Source organism: Anabrus simplex, chromosome 3, assembly GCF_040414725.1.
Source record: "Anabrus simplex isolate iqAnaSimp1 chromosome 3, ASM4041472v1, whole genome shotgun sequence".
Lineage (NCBI taxonomy): Eukaryota > Metazoa > Arthropoda > Insecta > Orthoptera > Tettigoniidae > Anabrus > Anabrus simplex.
The window spans coordinates 20,162,085-20,178,828 of record NC_090267.1 but is presented as its reverse complement, the minus strand read 5'-3'; the positions used below and the strand labels follow the sequence as shown (position 1 = coordinate 20,178,828).

At 40.3% G+C, this 16,744-nt stretch overlaps 1 protein-coding gene and 1 long non-coding RNA gene across 2 annotated transcripts in view; both read right to left on the bottom strand.

The window, feature by feature from the left end:
* LOC136866959 (zinc finger protein 569) overlaps positions 1-16,744 on the bottom strand; it is a 291,176-nt gene that overhangs the window by 132,385 nt on the left and 142,047 nt on the right. The gene's annotated exons all lie outside the window — the stretch shown is intronic.
* The window catches only part of LOC137498992 (uncharacterized), a 49,049-nt gene continuing 45,786 nt past the window's right edge, over positions 13,482-16,744 (bottom strand). Inside the window, exon 3 of the long non-coding RNA XR_011017962.1 lies at positions 13,482-13,951. This is a non-coding gene — a long non-coding RNA (uncharacterized lncRNA). The remainder of the gene's footprint in view (positions 13,952-16,744) is intronic.

Sequence of the window (16,744 nt, the reverse complement as noted above, 5' to 3'; positions counted from 1 at the left end):
AATTAACACGCATATAAAGACAAAAAACTTCAGAAGACTTAAGTTTGAGGCGATTCTGTAATTTTTTACCAAGACTCTGGACTACTGTGTTACAATACACACCATTAGAATGAAAGGAGTAATGCATGAATCTTTTTAGCCAGAACCTCATTATGTCATGTTATCCTTAAGTCTTAGAAATCAATATCAATGATTCATGTCATTTACTCTAACCCTGGCGCTGTTTTAATCACAACTAACTGCCAGTTCACTCATTGTATATCATAACTGCAATTCAAGAAAATGCTGTTCCTAATTAGTGTTAAGACTATTTAAGTACGATTAATTGTAAATACATCAAAATCATATCTTAACCATGAGACACTATAATGCCTGAAGATGCTCGGTAGACGAGCGAAACATGCCCCAATTGTAGTATTAAGTTAAGGATAAATCCTAACAATAAAAACTTCTTACTGTATTGAATAGGTGGTAAACAAATCAATATTTGTATAATTCTACAAGAATTGCCATAAACTTTATACAAGGATTGCTTTTTGGCATAACTCATTAGCCTAATTAATAGGATACAGCACTTGTACAAAATACACGCAAATATACAACTTCTTATTGAAATATACCGTAGGCTACACTTAATAAACAAAATATAGCACTTCACAAAACAACCAGACATACAATATTCTTCAATGCAGTTAGAAGTTTTAATCCCACTAAAGACCTCAGAATGTTAGAAATGAATATGCATACCTGTTTACAAGGGGTGTATGTGTGAGCAGGGTTGGGGGTGGGGCTGGTTCTCACTACGGTAGAGATAGGCTTTGATGTATGCATTAAAATTTCATGCTACAGTACTACATTAAATGGAGATGCTGGCAACAAAATAATCACTAAACGTTTTACAACCTTTGTACAATATCATGCATCCTGTTAACTTATCACTATATTGCAGATGGTGAACAAATAGGTGGCACCATTCAGCCCATGTTTAGTCTACACATGGCTATAAATTATAAGTTTGTTCAGTTTTGCTCTAACACTAGAAGAGTTGCCATGAGCTTTATACAAGGATTGCTTTTTGCAATAACTCACTAGCTTAATGATTAGATACATTTCTGCAACCTTCCTGAGGATTTGTAATTCATGCAGCTCTTCACAAAGGTATTCACCGTCCACTTGACGTGAGAAACGGAAAGGCAAGTTACCTCCAGTAATTAACTTCATTACTGCTGACTCGACAGTAATTGTGTATAGATTGCAGGCATTCATCTGCTCATCTAACAAAACTCTCAACCTATATTCCTTCTGTGTGCACTGAATTGTTCTTACAACATCTGGAGATGATACAATTAGCCCACCTCTCAAAGCATGCTGCACAAAACTCTAACAAGTTTTATGGGGAACTGCGTAAAAGTGATTGGGAAACTCTCAGACTGTCTTATTACCATTGCTCTACAACGAGAGCAAGTGAGAGACTTCAAAAGCCTCATCACAATGTACCCTCCAATGTAACACAAAATGATGTCCTGAAATTCAGACTATTGCCTACAAAGCAAATCTGAATATTGTTCTTCTATTCGTGTGCCATGACTCTCATTACATACATTTGAAACTGTTCTTTTCTGTGAAATAAATTCAAAAACAGAACCCCCTTGAACTGAATCAATTAAAATAATTCCCAAAATATGAATTTGGAATTCTAATCCAACTAAAGACTTCAGAATGTTAGAAATGAATATGCATACCTGTTTATGAGGGGTGGAGGTGATTGTGTGAGCAGGGGTGGGGGGTTAGGATGGTTCTCACTAGGGTAGAGATAGGCCCAGCTTTACGTATTAAAAATTCAAGCTACCGTACTACATTAATTTGTTGCCAGAATATCCATTTAATCACTTGTGTTTTACAATCTCTATACAAAATCATGCACGTCGGGAACTCCAACAGCACTTTCAAGGGTTACTACATAAAGTATTCACTGGCATCTTGGAAGGGAGGGTGCGATGAGTCGTTGAGAGGAAGTTGGATGAAAACCAGTGTGGTTTCAGACCACAGAGGGGCTGTTAGGATCAGATTTTCAGTATGCGCCAGGTAATTGAAAAATGCTACGAGAGGAATAGGAAGTTGTGTTTATGTTTCGTAGATCTAGAGAAAGCATATGACAGGGTACCGAGGGAAAATATGTTCACTATACTGGGGGACTATGGAATTGAAGGTAGATTATTAAAATAAATCAAAGGCATTTATGTTGGCAATTGGGCTTCAGTGAGAATTGATGGTAGAATGAGTTCTTGGTTCAGGGTACTTACAGGGGTTACACAAGGCTGTAATCTTTCACCTTTGCTGTTCGTAGTTTACGTGGATCATCTGCTGAAAGGTATACAATGGCAGGGAGGGATTCAGTTAGGTGGAAATGTAGTAAGCAGTTTGGCCTATGCTGACGACTTGGTCTTAATGGCAGACTGTGCAGAAAGCCTGCAGTGTAACATCTTGGAACTTGAAAATTGGTGCAATGAGTATGGTATGAAAATCGGCCTCTCGAAGACTAAATTGATGTCAGTAGGTAAGAAATTCAACAGAACTGAATGTCAGATTGGTGATACAAAGCTAGAACAGGTCGATAATTTCAATTATTTAGGTTGTGTGTTCACCCAGGATGTTAATATAGTAAGTGAGATTGAATCAAGGTGAAGTAAAGCTAATGCAGTGAGCTCGCTGTTGCGATCAGCAGTATTCTGTAAGAAGGAAGTCAGCTCACAGACCAAACGATCTTTACATCGGTCTGTTTTCAGACCAACTTTGCTTTTCGGGAGCGAAAGCTGGGTGGACTCAGGATATCTTATCCATAAATTAGATGTAACAGACATGAAAGTAGCAAGAATGATTGCTGGTACAAACAGGTGGGAACAATGGCAGGAGGGTACTCGGAATGAGGAGATAAAGGCTAATTTAGGAATGAACTCGATGGAACGGCTTCGGTGGTGGGGTCATGTGAGGCGAATGGAGGATAGGTTACCTAGGAGAATAATGGACTCTGCTAAGGAGGGTAAGAGAAGTAGAGGGAGACCAAGACGAAGATGGTTAGACTCTGTTTCTAACGATTTAAAGCAATACAGATTCATTGGCAATGACAATATTGTTCAGTGCCTACGAACTGATTATATGAGCCACGCTTTTTCTTCATCTGACGGCATCGCCAATGTTCACGGATTCTGTTTTCCGCACACTGCCTGCTGCGTGATATTACGGCGTTCCTTAAAAGGTTGAATACAAAAGAATTCCGATTTCATTCAACTTAGCAATTATGAAGCACAATGTATACACACCGAAACTGGTGTAAGTGTGGAAAGCTAGCCCTCCATGTTCCGGAACACGCGTTCTATCATGACGCAGATACATTTTGAATTTAAATTATACTGTAACGTACATTGTTTTAAAATGCAAAGGCAGTTTTGAAAATCTTACCAAGGGATATGTTCAATAAATTTCAAATTTCTTTGAAATCATTTAGGAAAAGGCTAGGAAAACAACAGATAGGGAATCTGCCACCTGGGCGACTGCCCTAAATGCAGATCAGTATTGATCGATTGATTGATTGAATTAAATGTCTGAATTTCGGTAATGGGGCCGATATTGTACTTCGAATTATGAATTATCCGTATTTCAAATTAAACAATTTAAATAGCATGCCAAAACATATCTCATGTTTCCAGGAACAAGAGTTTCTTCGAATTAGGCGTGATTTTGAATTAACCGATTTCAAATGATTGAGGTTCTCCTGTATATGAACGACTTCATGGTTTCACACAAAACAATGAATCATTCAAGGGATCGATACAGGGACGATGCACAAAAGAGACATATATTGGGCTTGCTGCATTGAAATTAGGCATTATGGATGCTGTTTTGCACATCAACTGAGACAACAAAGTAGAACTAGAGGTCCTGAAAACAACGAAGGTTGCACTTGAAAGTATAGTGTGAATGGAGTGTTCGAAGCAGATGAGCGTTATCTATGTAGGATTAATATCGGACTACCCCCAAACAAAAAAAGCGCAGTAGGTACCTAAGGGGAAGGAGAAAGTTGCAAGAGGATAAAAAACTTGAAGAGGAGGGCCCGACCTATGGAACGGAATCCTAAGGTCCAAAGTTGAACGGAGAACAAACTTATTGTCAACTTTTAACCCTTGTTTCTCACATTTAAGAAATGACTGCAACTTCTGCATTTAAAATCAAATAACGGCAGTGTAAATTAAGCTAGGAAGTCTTTTTGCATTTCAAATGATAAATCATGAACAAGGGCATGTTGTGAACCTCCACTGTTGAAATGAATGTTAAAAACAGAGAAAATCATATATTATAAACAATTAATATTTTCTGAAACCTTAGATCAGTAATTTAAACATTAAGTACCGGTAATGATAAAGATACTGCTTCATACATTATGTACAGAAGTATCAACAAGTTAGAGCAGGAATCGTCAAAATCCATTAATATTGGAGATTTCTAGGAGGTTTGAAAATTGTACGCATTTTTACATTGAATATACTATTTTACAAGTGTTAAGAGAATTTTGATTTCTATCCTGTTATGTGTTTGTAGTGGTTGGTATCATGACAGCCCTCCCTTAAGTTTTGTTTCAAAAAAGATGACAGTCGTGAAGTGCGCAAGGTGAATGTCTTTTTGGATCTATTGGAAGTTTTGTTAAAAAAAGGTGTTAGAAAATATTCCTGTGCAATAAATTATTTCCTTATAGATTAAGCTCTAAATTTATTATTACGGAACATTTTATGGCGACCGTGACAGGACATAGTTAAGATGGAGGAGCTTAAACAGTATAATACGGAAAGATCACAAATACGTAGACTATTTACGAGAGCACATGGCGAGTTTCAAACAAAAATATCTGAAGCAGTCGTAGATGCGGAAGAAATGTTGACATACTTCCGTATTTTAGAAGATAAGGCAATGCGGATGTTATCTTTGGATGAAAAGATTCAAGCACTTACGGGTGTCGAAGAACGACAGAAGAAGGCGATGCCAAGAAATTCGACACGGCAGAAACGTACCGGGAGAAGTGGCTACAAGCTAAGGTTAGGTTCGAAAGTAATTTTCAAGTGAATTTATCTGTTGGTGGAGGTGAGGCCTTAGCGAGTGAGATCGAGACGACGAAGAAAAGGAATTTCAGTTTACCCAAGCTACAGCTTAAACAGTTCGACGGAGATATAAAAAAGTGGATTGGTTTTTGGGGACAGTTTAAGAAAATAAACGACGATAGTGATATGGACCCGGAAGACAAATTTCAGTATCTTCTACAGGCTACTGTTCCAGGTTTCGTGGCCAGGGAGCTAGTTCAGAGTTCCCCTCCGTCCGGAGCGAACTATCAAAATGCAATAGATCACCAGAAATCCAGGTATGCCAGGGAAGAATTACTTATAGAAATATATGTCCGAGAACTTCTAAATCTTGTTCTGCTTCAAGCTACCGAAGGTAGTAGCCTTAGTATTGGAGCCTCTATGATAAATTAGAAACACAATTGAGAGCTTTGTAATATTTAGGAGTCACTAATGGTAAGTATGCAGCAATGCTGTATCCTCTGGTTGAGTCTGCATTACCAGAAGAGGTTATGAATGCATGGGAGAAAGCTCGTGTATCTCATATATTACAAAATGATCACGATCATCACCTAAGCAAGTTGTTACTGTTTATAAAACAAGAAGTGGAGAGCGAAGAACGTTTGTCACTTGCTCGCTCTAGTTTTATTGTGAAGAGGGATGACATGTTATGCAAGCCAGGTAAACAAGAGAGACTTCCCAATGCTGCTGCTTTGTACTCAGGTGAGAGTCAGAAAACTGAAAAAGGTTGTATCTGGTGTGACAAGAGTTCTTATACATCTGCTGATTGTTTTAAAGTGAGGATTCTCCAGAATGGAGAGAAGAAGGATATTTGAAGAAAAGGGGTGCTTGCTTTCGTTGTTTAAGGAAGGGGCATAGTTCGAGCAAATGGAAAGCATTTGTGAAGTGTATGATTTGCTTGAAAGGGGATCATTGTGCTATCTTATGTCCTGATTTAGTTACTAAGAAAGAGAGGGAAAATTCAAAGAGAAAGGATAATCAAAATAATCAAAACACTGAGACTTTAACTGCCCATCAAAATGCAGAGACGCTATTACAAACTCTTTTTGTGAAAGTTACTGGTAGTTAAGGACCTGCCAAGATTGCACGAATTTTATTAGATTCTGGGTCACAAATATCTTACATAACCAAAGAAAGCGCTAGGAAGTTAGGACTACAAAACTGGGAAAGGAAGTGATGTCTCATTGTTTGTTTGGGTGTGTAGAAACTAGCAAAGAGACCCATAATGTTTATGATGTAACACTACAAGCACTAAAAGGGGATTTCAAATGCATAGTCTCGGTACTTGTTAAGAACAAAATATGTGGTTATGTTCCAAGGTTAGAAATTCAACATGTTTATTCTGTTCTTGCAACTAGAAACATTTAATTAACTGATGTTGGGGTCAATGTTCCAGAGGTGCATTTGTTGCTTGGAGCAGATGTTTTGGGGAAGCTGCTTACAGGAGTTCTGTTTAAGCTGGATGAAAATATGTATGCACTGGAAACCAGGTTAGGTTTGACAGTGATGGGTGAGCGAGATCAATCAGTCACTAGTCAATCTCACCTGTGGTAAAGCAATGGATATTCCAGACTTGAGGAAGTTAGAAACCATTGGCATAAAGGACCCTGCAAAGTCTCATTCAAAGAAAGAGATGGAAGAAGAAGTCGTGAAACAATGAAATTGTACGGGTGAATGAAGAAGGGAGATGCAAGGTTCGTCTCCCCTAGAAGAATGGCCATTCAGAATTGTTGGATAACAGAAAGTTAGCTGAGAAGATGTTGGAAGCAGTCACTGGAAGATTGATAAACTTGGACATGCTTAAAGATTATGATGATATGCTTCAGGAGTAGATAGAATGTGAAATCATGGAAACTGTAAATGAGAATGACGAGACGTCAGGCCACTATTTATCACACGGGGCAGTAATAAAGGAATCACGTTCAACTACTAAAATTAGGCCTGTGTTTGGTCCCTCGGCAAAGGACAGACATGGTAATTCGCTGAATAAATGCTTGGAGAAGGGACTAAATTTAATCGAGATTATTCCCAAACTTTTGCTGCATTTTCGAAAGCATGCCATACGGGTCACAGCTGATATTAAAAAGGCGTTCCTGCACATAAGCCTCTATGAGGATGACAGGGATTTTCTAAGATTTATCTGGTGGAAAGATTATTCCAAAGGCGAGATCATCACATTGCGACATTGCAGAGTAGAGTTTGGGTTACGTGCAGCACATTTCTGTTAGGAGCAACAATATCGCATCACCTGAGTAACGTTTCAGCTGAAGATCTGAAAATGGCCAAGAAGCTGCAGAATTCTTTCTATGTGGACAATTGTGTCACTAGCTGTGAAACTAAAGAACAGTTGAGCGAGTTCGTTGAAAAATCTACTTAAATGATGAGTTCAGCACATTTTGAATTAAGTGAGTGGATAAGCAGTTCACTAGAAAAAGCAGAGCCAGAGAACATTGTTTCAATACTTGGTCTTTTATGGGATTCTCGGTCAGATGAGATGTTCTGTATCATTAATACAGTTGAGCTAACCACACTTTCAACTTCTAGGAGAAGCTTACTGTCAATTGTACAACGTATTTTTGATCCACTTGGTTTTTTGTATCCAGCAACATTAATCCCTAAATTATTGATGCAGGAAGCCTGCAGAGAAAATGTGGATGGCACGAGGAATTACCACAACAAATAACAAACAAATTCCATTCTTGGGTGAAACACTTACCTTTGTTGTAGCAATGCAGGATTCCAAGAAGGCTTGTACCATGGGAATTTGATAGCAGGGGATTACCATTCGAGTGTTTGCTGATGCCAGCAAGTTGTCATATGCTACGTGCAGAAAAGGACTATATTGTGTCATTACAGTTGGTCCAAGCTAAAGCTAGGGTTGCACCTTTAGGACCGATAAATATACCCCGCCTAGAATTGCTAGCTGTGGTCATAACCACTCCGTTATGCACACAAGTGAAAAGAGCATTAAACCTCCAAGACTGTAAAACATACTTTTGGAGTGACTACAGTGGTTCTCACCTGGATCAAAACGAAAGGAAACCGGAGTTTATTCATAGGAAATCGTTGTGAGGAAATACGCAAGTTCGGTAACCCGAAGGATTGGCATCATGTTCCAGGTTTTTTAAACCCTGCTGACCTACTATCCAGAGGCATGAGCGCAAAGTTTTGGTAGAAAGTAAGTGGTGGGAAGGTCCCACATGGCTCATGGATGACAGTGAACGATGGCCTAATTGGACATTGTGGCTCCTGAGGATGAAGTCAACGAGGAGAAGAGAAAGATTCTCATAACAAATGCAGTATTTGATAAGGAAGAGTTTACATTGAGACTCTGCTAATTTTCTAGTTACAGTAGAACATTACGCATGATTGGCTGGGCTCTTTGTCTACAACATACGACACCGAGTTGCCAAAAGGAAGGGAGAACTATCTGAGGAAGAGGTAGTCGAGACAGAAAAGTGACTAATAAGATGTGTTCAAACAGAGAAGAGAGAGATCATAGAGCAAAGGATGAAAAGGAAAACTCAGATTTTTGAAGATAGTCAGGGAATTCTAAGGCTATAAACAAAGTTAGCCTAAGGTGATTATAAAGTAAAACTTCAAGTACCCCATTGTGCTGCCTTCGGATAACATCGTTGTTGAGAGAATGGTGATGGAAAAACATTGCCTGTCTTAGCAAATGGGACTTCAAACTTTATTAACAATGCTTAGAGAAGACTTCTGGATCATAGGAGGAAGAAAGTTGGGTAGGCGAATCATAATGAGCTGTGTCAGATTAAGAGGTATCGGTCCAGGTCAATGGAGACACAATCTGCCCCACTTCCCAAGGATCGAGTTAACTGCACTGCAGTATATCAAGTCACCGGGGTAGATCTTGCTGGACCATTGTATCTGAAGAATGGAGAGAAGGCGTGGCTTATGTTATTCACCTGCACCATCTTTTGAGCAGTTCATATTGAGCTTGTCAGGTCTCTGTCAACAAACGCATTCCTACAAACCCTACGAAGATGCATAGCTCGCAGGGGCAGGGTGTCAGTTATCTACTCTGACAATGACACAATATTCACAGGGGCTAATCACGCTTTGCAGGGGTTAAACTGGGAAGAAATACACTGACTGACAGAGCAAATGCAACACCAAGGAGGAGTGGTTCGAAAGGGATGAAAGTTGGGGAAAAAACAGAGACGGCAAGGATGAATAATTGATGTTTATTTCAAACCGATATGCAGGTTACACAATGCGCACGGCATCGACTCAGTAGGATGTAGGACCACGGCGAGCGGCGATGCACGCAGAAACACGTCGAGGTACAGAGTCAATAAGAGTGCGGATGGTGTCCTGAGGGATGGTTCTCCATTCTCTGTCAACCATTTGCCACAGTTGGTCGTCCGTACGAGGCTGGGGCAGAGTTTGCAAACGGCGTCCAATGAGATCCCACGTGTTCGATTGGTGAGAGATCCGGAGAGTACGCTGGCCACGGAAGCATCTGTACACCTCGTAGAGCCTGTTGGGAGATGCGAGCAGTGTGTGGGCGGGCATTATCCTGCTGAAACAGAGCATTGGGCAGCCCCTGAAGGTACGGGAGTGCCACCGGCCGCAGCACATGCTGCACGTAGCGGTGGGCATTTAACGTGCCTTGAATACGCACTAGAGGTGACGTGGAATCATACGCAATAGCGCCCCAAACCATGATGCCGCGTTGTCTAGCGGTAGGGCGCTCCACAGTTACTGCCGGATTTGACCTTTCTCCACGCCGACGCCACACTCGTCTGCGGTGACTATCACTGACAGAACAGAAGCGTGACTCATCGGAGAACACGACGTTCCGCCATTCCCTCATCCAAGTCGTTCTAGCCCGGCACCATGCCAGGCGTGCACGTCTATGCTGTGGAGTCAATGGTAGTCTTCTGAGCGGACGCCGGGAGTGCAGGCCTCCTTCAACCAATCGACGGGAAATTGTTCTGTTCGATATTGGAACAGCCAGGGTGTCTTGCACATGCTGAAGAATGGCGGTTGACGTGGCGTGCGGGGCTGCCACCGCTTGGCGGCGGATGCGCCGATCCTCGCGTGCTGACGTCACTCGGGCTGCGCCTGGACCCCTCGCACGTGCCACATGTCCCTGCGCCAACCATCTTCGCCACAGGCGCTGCAGCGTGGACACATCCTTATGGGTATCGGCTGCGATTTGACGAAGCGACCAACCTGCCCTTCTCAGCCCGATCACCATACCCCTCGTAAAGTCGTCTGTCTGCTGGAAATGCCTCCGTTGACGGCGGCCTGGCATTCTTAGCTATACACGTGTCCTGTGGCACACGACAACACGTTCTACAATGACTGTCGGCTGAGAAATCACGGTACGAAGTGGGCCATTCGCCAACGCCGTGTCCCATTTATCGTTCGCTACGTGCGCAGCACGGCGGCGCATTTCACATTATGAGCATACCTCAGTGACGTCGGTCTACCCTGCAATTGGCATAAAGTTCTGACCACTCCTTCTTGGTGTTGCATTTGCTCTGTCAGTCAGTGTAGTTTCCAGTTGTGTTGTAGAAAGAATAACTTGGAAATTCAACCCTCCCACTGCTGCATGGTTGGGAGGGTGTTACGAAAGGCTTATTGGTATGGTGAAAGCACTGCTTCGTTGTAATTTGGGCAAGGCTTCGGTTATTTTCGAAGAGTTAAGCACAATACTGTGTGACTGTGAAGTTATTGTAAATTAACGGCCATTGACATGTGTATCCGATGAGTTGCACGATCTGAAGCCAGCTGATTTTCTTCATGAGATACCCAGTACTGATTTGCCAGATTTGGATGCCATCGACAGAAAAGGAATAGAATTAAGATGGTGTTATCTACAGACACTGTGGGACGATCTTCGGCATATGTTCTGCAAAGAATACCTGTCTCTTCTTATTCCACTGGGAGATAGGGCATTCAACAATGTGAACGTTCGAGACATTGTGCTGATCGGAGCTGATGACATCAAACGAGTCGATTGGCCACTAGGTGTTGTCCAGGAGGTGTAGCCTGGTAAGGATGGCATCATCAGGGTTGTCAAACTGAGAAAGGCTGCAGGCGAGTTCAAAGGCTTTATCCCTTAGACGTCGTCTAATCAGATGAGTCTGCAGTAATACAGAGCAATTGGCCAAATTCTATCCCGGAGATACAGCCAGAGAAGGCTTCGCATGGATCATCTGATGCAGTGGAAAATCCACAAGTGAAGTCTACAATAAGTGGTAGAGTAGTGAAAACACCAAAATGTTTGGACTTATAAATATTCCAGAAGAGACAGGCATTGTGTGATAAATCAGTGTCAAATGAAAGATTGTAATGTTTTACTGTAGAATGCTGCTGTCTACTTTCATTGTGTTGCAATTTTATCTGTGGATTAGTGTAAATGAAGTCCGACTCGTTGGCTGAACGGTCAGCGTACTGGCCTTCGGTTCAGAGGGTCCCGGGTTCGATTCCCGGCCGGGTAGGAGATTTTAACCTTAATTGGTTAATTCCAATGGCACGGGGGCTGGGTGTATGTGTTGTCTTCATCATCATTTCATCCTCATCACGACGCGCAGGTCACCTACGGGTGTCAAATAGAAAGACCTGCACCTGGCGAGCCGAACCCGTCCTGGGATATCCCGGCACTAAAAGCCATATGACATTTCATTTCAGTGTAAATGAAAATTTCAAGGTGGGGAGGATGTTAAGAAAATTTTGATTTTTCTCTTTATGCTAGGAGCTTTACGTCGCACCGATTTTGATTTCTATCCTGTTATGTGTTTGTATTGGTTTGTATCATGACAGCCCTCACTTAAGTTTTGTTTTAAAAAAGATGACAGTCAGGAAGTGAGCAAGGTGAATGTTTTTTGGGGTCTATTGGATGTTTTCTTAAAAAGGTGTTAGAAAATATTCCTATGCAATAAAGTATTTCCTTATAGATTAAGCTCCAAATATATTATTGTGAAACAAGTGTCTAAACAAACTGAGGAATTTACATAGATGTATACCTTAACAATTTATCAAATATTACCCCTAACTGCTGATACAGATCAACTCACCCTGACTGTTTCTTTTGAAATTCTGGGATAAAAATGTACTTCTGTCAGGGAACATTTTAAATTACAGTACTTTTACAGTAAGGTATAGGTCAGTTGTGAAAAGAAACCTGAATTAAAAATTGAACATCTCTTCAACTGTTACTTACAGGAAACTTACATTTCGCTTGTAATTTATTGAACATCATCCTCGAAATTATAATATAAATCAAATCACAACCAACTATTTCTTTTAGAGTAGACGTTCCAAAGCTCAATGAGCTTCTCAAGATATTTCCAAGTGTGGAATTTATGAATGTCCTTAATGAGAAAGGGGCACATATATTTTTATAAGCTTGCACAGTTCCTGTTTCCAGCATTAGTTAACAGAAAAGGTTAAATATGAATTGATAAACCATTGACTCATTTAATATTACATTCATATATAGAACAAGTGGGCAAAAGGGTTTTCAGCTCTAGCTTTCAAATAACCATAGTACTAGAAATAGAAAAAATCTTCCCTACAGAGTGAGTTCTCAAATGTGTTTAAAATAATGCTTAGTAGAAACATTACCACTGCATTAATGTTATGGTCTCTCTCCAACGTGAACTAAGAAGTGTTTGTTAAGACCATTCTGACTGTCGAATATTCTGTCGCATACAGCACAGTGGTTCGGTTTTTTTGAATGAGTATGCAGATGTGTTTTAACAGTGTCCTTTCTAGCGAATCTTCTTTTGCAAATAGGACAATAGTATGGTTTCTCACCGGTATGGGTAAGCATGTGGGATCTAAGGCTCGGTTTGTACGCAAACTTACTACCACATACAGAACAATGGTAAGGCCTCTCTCCAGTGTGTTTCCGCATATGGTATTTTAGGTGCTGGAGCCTGTAGTGACAACTACCACACACAGTACATTTGAATGGCTTATCACCACTGTGTGTTTTCAGATGTTGTGATAGGGAATGCCTGAATGTGAACTTGCGATCACATACTGAACATTGATATGGCTTCTCCCCTGCATGAACACGCAGGTGACCCTTTAGATGTGGAAGTTGCGAAAAAGTACTACCGCAGGTCGTGCAACGATATGGTCTCTGTCCGGAGTGATATCGCTCATGGATAACAAGATCTCGTTTAGTACGAAATTTAGATTCACATTGAGTGCAACAGTACGGTCTGTCACCAGAATGGATTTTGAAATGATTTATTATGTCAGACTTCCTTGTGTACTTCTTATCGCAGAGAGCACAACCAAACAATTTCTTACCAGAGTGTGTTGGCATATGCTTCATTAAACCGCTCTTCAGTGAAAAAGTAGTATTACAAATCGAACAAGGATGTTTCTCTCCAGCGTGAGTTTGAAGGTGCACCGAAAGACCTCCCTTTGTATTATATCTACGGTCACATTCGGAGCAACCATACGGCCTATCACCAGAATGAATTCGAAGGTGGTTTCGAAGTTGCGGAAATTGCACGCAAGAGTAAGTACAGAAAGTACATTGATACGGCTTCTGAGAGGAGTGAATCCGCAGATGCATTACCAAGGTTGCCTTTGTTCCAAATTTCTTGTTGCATACTGAACACTGATAACCTTCTCCAGTGTGAAGAAATTGATGAGCTTTTAGGTTCGACTTTGTTTTAAACTCTTTACTGCATGTTGAGCATTGGTAGTGCCTGTCTTTAGTGTGAGATGTTAACTGGCGTACCAGGGTACGTCTTTTGTTGAATGTTTTATCACAGCCCTCACCGGCCATCACTGAAGATTTGGTCATTATTCCATGCTTCTTCACACTGAAACAAAAAAATCTTTTGGCGCTTCTGAACTACAACAAGCAACTATAGAATCCATCAATAGATGTGTCAAAATGTTCCTAATAATGTAATGTTATGATCTTTACTTCCCACTAACTACCATTATGGTTTTCAGAGACGCCAAGATGCCAGAATTTATTCCCATAGAAGTTCATTGCAAGTGCAAGTAAATGTTTTGAGACAAAACTGACATATTTGAGCACCTTCAAAAAGCACTGGACAGAGCCAGGTTTGAACCTACAAAGAGGGATTCAGAAGGCAATGGCTCAATCGTCTGAGCCACTCAGCCCAGCAAAAAGTTTCTTATATTACTAAGGACTTATCCTAATGAACATTTAAACGTCTGCAGTCCATATATGTAACAGAGAGTTTAGTTGTTTGCTACATGTCCTTATTATTATTGCATTGTGGGACATTTAGTAGTTGGATTGCAAAAAGGTGGTATTAGATATATTAGGAAATGTAAATTCAGGATCATGTGTGTTTAGCTTGTCATACATTGTGTGTTGGTATTTGCATTAAGTGGTCATGTATGTAAGTGAAATTGAGAGGGTCTGCGCTAACGTCGAACTTGGAAAAGACAGAAGGCACCCTACAAAGCTTACATATACATGCAACTGACTTTTTTTGTTTGTTAGGTGCATGCACTTCTAGGTACCTACAGATGGAGTGGCCGCTGGCACGAGTGTCAGTAATATGATGTTTCAGTAGTTGTGGTCTTCTTAAAACAAGGCCGAGGGCTTGCAGGATTATTGATATTAGCTAGCCAAAGATGTGAGGAGATGCTGAGGCATGCAGATGAATGGCCTGTGTGTTGTACGGAGATAAAATCAATGAGAGGATAAAGAAGAGACATTAGAGATATGTGATAACATAATGATGAGATAATCTGTTGTCAGTGTGAACTGTATAGTGTTAACAGAGGGTGTGAATAATATAGGAAACAATTTGTATTCAGTTCACCTGTGCCAAGTAGAATGCACAAACATTTGTACTGTTTGCCGACAACAAAACAAATGTATGCACCGCACTCCTCCCTGCCAAGAGCCACGACAGAAATTGTCAGAGGGCTATGTGGAGTTGGTCACATCCGCTAGGGCTATTTCACAGCTATTTGTGAACCAGGAAGTTGAATGAATGGAAGAGTTAGTAGGTAGCAGTGAGCTTGCTTTGACAGAGAATGAGTTCGAAGCACACTCTCTGTAGCACTGAAAATGGTTTTCTGTTGTTTCACATTTTCATACAAGGCAAATGCTGGGGCTGTACCTTAAAGCTATACTCAATTTCTTCCCACTCCTGGCCATTCTCTATTCCACCATCACCATCAGACCTGTCTGTGTCGGTGCAATGTAAAGTAAATTTTATTATAAACTGCACAGAAAGATATTAAAACAATCAGAATTTACACCTTAATATAAGATACTTATTTTACATACTATAATTTTACTAAACCAAACAATTTTTCAGGCTAGCGCATTAAATGATGTTTTAGAACACTTGTTCAATGATTTAGTTTTATTTTCTGTTAATGACATCCAATTGCAGGAAAACCTACCATATGGATAAATGAAGATTTGATCTATATATTTCCGTTCTTACTTACATCTGAAAATATTACAATGTTTTCAACAGATTCTCAAACTGAAAATTTTGATCTTATAAGTCTAGTATACACCCTATCAATATAACTTTCTCTGTGTGTGTAATTGGTACTAGAAAATGTTTTGGCCTAATATATCTGAGAAATTTTAAAATGTTTTGGAGGAATTAGTTAGAGATGACGTTAAAGATGTTAAAAATACTGTACTATGTTTTTGTGCATAATTAATGCAATTCCTTGACGAACAATACAGACAAAAATTTTGGATGCATGAAATATTGAAGGAATTCTGATATTTAAAGAATTGAACCACACCTCATAACCTTCTTACAACCAGATACCGCATTTTATGCGATGTCCTACGTCTGTCTGTCATGGCTGCTTGACATCACGAATGCCATGACCATGGTGTAATTTATCCCTATTTAGACAGATGGCAGCTCATGCCATGAGGATCGCCAGTAAATTTCTATCTAATCTGCATGTTGCGTGACCTTTGACAGTCTTACATTGAGAAAGAATAATAAGACAGAGACAGTGTTCTGTGATGTAGTTCTTGTCTCTTACATAAGGTATTATCAACATTAAAAAAATTATTCTGTATGACTCTCAGAGTTTGAGTCAGAACTATGAATACTTCTTCTCGACGTATTGTTCGTTCTTATCATTCACGGTTTGAAATGTTTGTTCCTATCATTCTTGGTATGCCGTAGGTAGTAAGTCTGTTATTAAGGTCTCTAGTTTTGTGTGTTATTTCTTTTATATCTTGTTGCAGACTTATTTTCCATTACCTCCCTTCCTTTATATGTCTGCTTATATCGGCTAAGTGCGAAAGGTGGCATTGGCCTGACTCTTCTTGCGCATGATAGTTTGCTTGCTGTATTTGGTTAGAGACCATTAATTTTTCCTTATCTTCGATGTCTTGGCTCGAGTTAATGCTCTACATTGTGTTTTGTTGTCGATACTGTCTGATTTATGTTTGTCTTCCTGCACGTTATGTATACATGTTATGCAGAGAGTATGTTGTTTATGTTGTGTGTTCTGACTGGGTGTGCCATGCCCTCTTTGCAGCGATCCAAGTTTTTGATCTGTGCTTTTAGATCAAACTCATGACCCGTTGACAGATGCATTTTATGCTACACGATTCTTGTCGCTGTGTGTTGTAATACTCA